A 6261-nucleotide genomic window follows, 5' to 3' on the forward strand; every position below is an offset into this window, starting at 1 on the left:
GTGGGTCACTTGAGGTCAGGAATTTGAGACCAGCCTGGCCAACCTAGTGAAACCCAGTCTCTACTAAAAACACAGAAATTAGCTGGGCATGGTGGTGCTCGCCTGTAATCCCAGCTACTTGGGAGACTGAGGCAGGAGAATCACTTGAACCCAGGAGGTGGAGGTTGCAGTGAGCCAAGATCATGCCACAGCCCTCTAGCCTGGGCAACGAGAGCAAAACCTCATCTCAAAGAAAGGAAAAAAAAAATTAAAAATTTTAAAATTAAAATAAAATAATTAGCCTGGCATAGTGACGTGCACCTGTAATCCTAGCTATTAAGTAGGCCAAGGCGGGAGGACCTTTTTAGCCCAGGAGTTTGAAGTTGCAGAGAGCTGTGATCCTATGATCGTGCCACTGCACTCCAGCCTGGGTGACAGAGCAAGATCCTGTCTCAAAAATAAAAAAGAGAACTGGAAACAATGAACATCTGCCTCCGTGTTCCTGTTGTGGTAGTGACCTAGGGACCTGGGAGGAGATGACAAGAGTGACTGATTCAGCTCAGGAGATACCTTGGCCCCAGGGCTGTGTTCTATGTTGAGCCACTTTATCCTAGAGAGACCCCGTAGGCCCGGTAGGACACCAAGATCCCAGAAGTGGACAATCCATCCATTACCAGAGGACCTTGGGCGACAAGAACAGAAGAAAAATCAGGAAGGGAACTAGAGGAAAACCTGGCTTATTGGTCACATACTGGTTTATCTTGGACTGTGATGTCTTATTAAAGATTCATAATGTTGGGCCACGCACAGTGGCTCACGCATGTAATCCCAGCACTTTGGGAGGCCAAGGCAGGTGGTTCACCTGAGGTCAGGGGTTTGAGACCAGCCTGACCAACATGCTGAAACCCAGTCTCTATTGAAAATACAAAATTAACTGGGCATGGTGGTGCATTCCTATAGTCCCACCTACTTGGGAGGCTGAAGCAGGAGAATTGCTTGAACCCAGGAGGCGGAAGTTGCGGTGAGCCAAGATCATGCCACTGCACTTCAGCCTGGGCAACAAGAGCAAAACTCTGTCTCAAAAAAAAAAAAAAGATGAATAATGTCTGGGTGTGTGAACTTTAAGCTTTTTTTTTTTTTTTTTTTGAGACATGATCTTACTCTGTCGCCCAGCCTGGAATGCAGTGGTATCATCTCGGCTCACTGCCACCTCTACCTCCTGGGTTCAAGGGATTCTCCTGCCTCAGCCTCCCTAGTAGCTGGTATTACAGGCACCCGCTACTGCGCCTGGCTGATTTTTGTATTTTTAGTAGAAACGGGGTTTCACCATGTTGGCCAGGCTGTTCCTGAACTCCTGACGTCAGGTGATCCACCCGCCTCGGCCTCCCAAAGTGCTGGGATTACAGGCTGAATCACCGCACCTGGCCTTTAAGCTTTATTTGATTCCGAATCAAAGTTTTTGTCTTAGCTGCTACCACAGTTTTCTCTACACATGACAGGACTTGGCTCTCCCAAGTTATTCTTGGTCCACACTTGACCAGCACTAACAGAGCACACATGGCAGTATTCACAAATATTAGACATACTTTCATTGGAGGTGGCAGCAGGGGAGAAATATTTTTGGTTCCTTCTCACCTGTGCCTCCTTAACCTGCCCAGGGGACTGTGAAAAGAAAAAGACTCTAGAAGTATGCTTTAGAAGAATTAAATGTCTTCTCAGTGATTTCTAACCTCTGTTATATAAGGATTAGGTTATTGCGGAACAAGTCTCACAGAGAGGAAGTGGGATCACTTTTTTTATACGGGGGAGTTGTGCCAATGGACAGATTCCATTCTGGTTATGCCACTTGTGTTGATGGCCAGCCCTCTTTGGGCAGAGGGTGTGGCAGCCTGGGCCCAGGTGCCACCAGTGTCTTGTCTTCTTCCTGTAATTCTATTACCATCACTGTCTTAACCACGAACCAGTATTTAATGTTAACTTGCGTGTATCCTTTGCCTTTTCTACAGTGCAAATTCTCAGTAGGCATTTCTTGCATAAATGAAAGAAAGAATTATCCAGCTATTAGTCATTTCTTCACTGGACTAATAGTACTTGAGTATTATGTGCTCATGGTCCCTACCCTCCAGGGGTTCACAGTGTGGTTAGGGATGGAGGATGGTTACGTATGTAATACAGTGTTGTATGCTGTGTGACAAAAGTGTCACAAGGGCCGGGTGCAGTAGCTCACGCCTGGAATCCCAGACTTTGGGAGGCCAAGGTGGACAGATCATGAGGTCAGAAGATCGAGACCATCCTGGCTAACATGGTGAAACCCTGTCTCTACTAAAAATACAAAAAGATTAGCCAGGCGTGGTAGCAGGCGCCTGTAGTCCCAGCTACTTGGGAAGCTGAGGCAGGAGAATGGTGTGAACTCGGGAGGCGGAGCTTGCAGTGAGCCGAGATCGCGCCACTGCACTCCAGCCTGGGTGACAGGGTGAAACTCTGTCTCAAAAAAAAAAAAGTGTCACAAGAACATGAAGGGTCATGCTTGCCAATACTTCTCTGGGAAGAAAACTTAAACAACTAGTGTAGAAAGCAAAGGCATACTTAATATTCCCTTTGGCCTTTGGGGCTCTGTGATGACATCCACAAAGGATGCTCAGGAGACCAGGACTTTATTTCTTATTTTTATTTATTTATTTATTTTTGAGACAGTCTTGCTCTGTCGCCCAGGCTGGAGTGCAGTGGCGTGATCTTGGCTCACTGCAAGCTCTGCCTCCTGGGTTCACACCATTCTCCTGCCTGCCTCAGTCTCCTGAGTAACTGGGACTACAGGTGCCCGCCACCACGCCTGGCTAATTTTTTTTATTTTTATTTTTATTTTTTATTTTTATTTTTTTTTTTTTGAGACGTAGTCTCGCTGTGTCTCCCAGGCTGGAGTGCAGTGGCGTGATCTCGGCTCACTGCAAGCTCCGCCTCCCGGGTTCACGCCATTCTCCCGCCTCAGCCTCCCAAGTAGCTGGAACTACAGGCGCGCGCCACCACGCCCGGCTAGTTTTTTGTATTTTTAGTAGAGACGGGGTTTCACCATGTTAGCCAGGATAATCTCGATCTCCTGACCTCGTGATCCACCCGCCTCGGCCTCCCAAAGTGCTGGGATTACAGGCTTGAGCCACCGCGCCCGGCCTTATTTTTATTTTTAGTAGAGATGGGGTTTCACTGTGTTAACCAAGATGGTCTCGATCTCCTGACCTCATGATCTGCCTGCCTAGGCCTCCCAAAGTGCTGGGATTACAGGTGTGAGCCACCCCACGCAGCCAAGTTTTTTTTATTACTATTTTATGTGTGTGTGTGACAGAGTCTCACTTTGTCTCCCAGGTTGGAGTGCGGTGGCGTGATCTTGGCTCACTGCAACCTCCACTTCCTGGGTTCAAGCAATTCTCAAGCCTCAGCCTCCCCAGTAGTTGGGACTACAGGCACGTGCCACCACACACACCTAATTTTTTTTTTGTATTTTTTGTAGAGATGTGGTTTCACAGGGTGGTGGCTCACACCTGTAACCCTATTAACTTTGGGAGGCCAAGGCAGTTGGATCACCTGAGGTCAGGAGTTTAAGACCAGCCTGGCCAACATGGTGAAATTCCATCTCTACTAAAAATACAAAAAATTAGCCAGGCATGGTGGCAGATGCCTGTAATCCCAGCCACTCGGGAGCCTGAGGCAGGAGAATCACTTGAACCCAGGAGGCGGAGGTTGCAGTGAGCTGAGATCATACCAGTGCACTCCAGCCGGGGTAACAAGAGCAAAACTCCAAAAAAAAAGAAAAAGAGGCCGGGCGTGGTGGCTCAAGCCTGTAATCCCAGCACTTTGGGAGGCCGAGACGGGCGGATCACGAGGTCAGGAGATCGAGACCATCCTGGCTAACACGGTGAAACCCCGTCTCTACTAAAAAATACAAAAAACTAGCCGGGCGCGGTGGCGGGCGCCTGTAGTCCCAACTACTCAGGAGGCTGAGGCAGGAGAATGGCGTGAACCCGGGAGGCGGAGCTTGCAGTGAGCTGAGATCCGGCCACTGCACTCCAGCCTGGGCGGCAGAGGGAGACTCCGTCTCAAAAAAAAAAAAAAAAAAAAAAAAAAAAAAGAAAAAGAAAAAGATAAGTGGTTTTGCCATGTTGGATGTTGGCCAGGCTGGTCTTGAACTCCTTACCTCAGGTGATCCACCCGCCTCAACCTCCCAAAGTGCTGGGATTATAGGCGTGAGCCACTGCACCCAGCCTGAAACCAGGACTTTAGATTCACACACAGGTACATGCATACACACACAGTCACATGCTGGGGACAAAGGTGACTGGGGTATTCTGCTGCAGGGAGATTTAGAGTCCCTTCACTTGCCTCCCATGAAACCAGGTGGTCTTCAGAACTGTAGGTCACTACTGAGGGTTAGCTACACGTGCTCCTGAATGCTGCTAGAGCTCTAGGAATTTGGATCAAGTGGGCTTGCTTTATGGTCTCCTCTACTGGTCTCGAGGGCCACAACTACACTGGACCTGGGAGGGGCACTAAGAGTGGGTCTCCCAGGAGCCTCTGTGTCTCTTCACAGCCAAGATCAGGTCACCTGCCCTTACCTTTACAACAGGTAAGGCTGGCTAGGAAAATATTCTGCCGGCCAGTTATGGGCAACAAGTTGCCTAGTACCCCTGCCCAACACACCACTGTCATGTCATGTCAGTCTCAATGCTTCTAGATACAGCTAACAGAATCCCCAGCAGCAATTGGTCCACCCATTTGGTGGTTCTTGTTTTTTCACATGACACGTCTGGAGTTGAGTTCTTGGGAAGGTCAAAGCTGAAAGACATCAGTTTGTTTCTTTGGGGCCTTCTAGTTCTTTGCCTTCAAAACTCCAACGTGGTTGCCTTGCTCCCAGAACTCTGGGTACCCTCAAGAACACTCACCAGTGAGAAGGGAGAGAGGAACATTCCCTTCTGCTGTTCCCTGGGATCATGGGGGCTTTCCCAGGAGCCTCTGCATCTCTTTGTAGCCAATTAGGTCACCTGCCCCTATCTTGACAGCAGGAAAGTAGATTCTGCCAGCCAGCCAGGAGGAAAGACTTGGGAATGACTATTGAGTAGAGATCAGCAATGTCTCTGTACATAGCCTCACTGAGAGGCAGTGAGAATTACACCATTTCAGGGCCAAGGCCTATGAGACCTCATTCCTTGTACAAGGACTTCTGACATTTTTCCCCCTCAGCTCCCAATCAATCAGTGTCTGATGTGAGGCAATACCCATTAATTTCTGTGGCTGGCTGGAGCTGGGCTTTATTTTAGTGCCTGCCCAGGTGTGTCACACCTGTATGTGAATGCATACTCTTCCCCTTACTTGATGAGTACAATAACAAAAACATGTCAATTCAGAGTACTCTGACAGGGATCATGGCCTGCTCTTTATAAACCCATGCTGTGTTTTCTTGGGAAATTTTTTTGTTTTGTTTTGTTTTGTTTTTTGTTTTTTGAGACAGGGTCTCTCTCTGTCACCCAGGTTGGAGGGCAGTGGCACTATCTCAGCTCACTGCAACTCCTGCCTCCTGGGTTCAAGCAATTCACTCACCTCAGCCTCTCAAGTAGCTGGGACTACAGGCACATGCCACCATGCCCCGCTAATTTTATTTTTGTTTTTTTGTTTTTTTATTTTTGAGACGGAGCCTTGCTCTGTTCCCCAGGCTGGAGTGCAGTGGCCGGATCTCAGCTCACTGCAAGCTCCGCCTTCTGGGTTTACGCCATTCTCCTGCCTCAGCCTCCCGAGTAGCTGGGACTACAGGCGCCCGCCACCTTGCCTGGCTAGTTTTTTGTATTTTTTAGTAGAGATGGGGTTTCACTGTGTTAGCCAGGATGGTCTTGATCTCCTGATCTCGTGATCCGCCCGTCTCTGCCTCCCAAAGTGCTGGGATTACAGGCTTGAGCCGCCGCGCCCGGCCTTGTTTTTGTTTTTGAGATAGAGTCTCATTCTGTTGCCTAGGCTGGAGTGCAGTGGCACAATCTTGGCTTCTGTAACCTCCATCTCCCAGGTTCAAGCAATTCTCCTACCTCAGCCTCCCAAGTAGCTGGGATTACAGGAGCACACCATCATGCCCACCTAATTTTTGTATTCTTAGTAGAGACGGGGTTTGACCATGTTGGCCAGGCTGGTCTCAAACTCCTGACCTCAAATGATCCATGTGCCTCACACTCGGCTAATTTTTGTATTTTTTCATAGAGACAAGGTTTCACCTTGTTGGCCAGGTTGGTTTTTTTGGGGGTTGTTTGT

The sequence above is a fragment of the Macaca nemestrina genome, chromosome 2, assembly GCF_043159975.1.
Source record: "Macaca nemestrina isolate mMacNem1 chromosome 2, mMacNem.hap1, whole genome shotgun sequence".
Taxonomy (NCBI): Eukaryota; Metazoa; Chordata; class Mammalia; order Primates; family Cercopithecidae; genus Macaca; species Macaca nemestrina.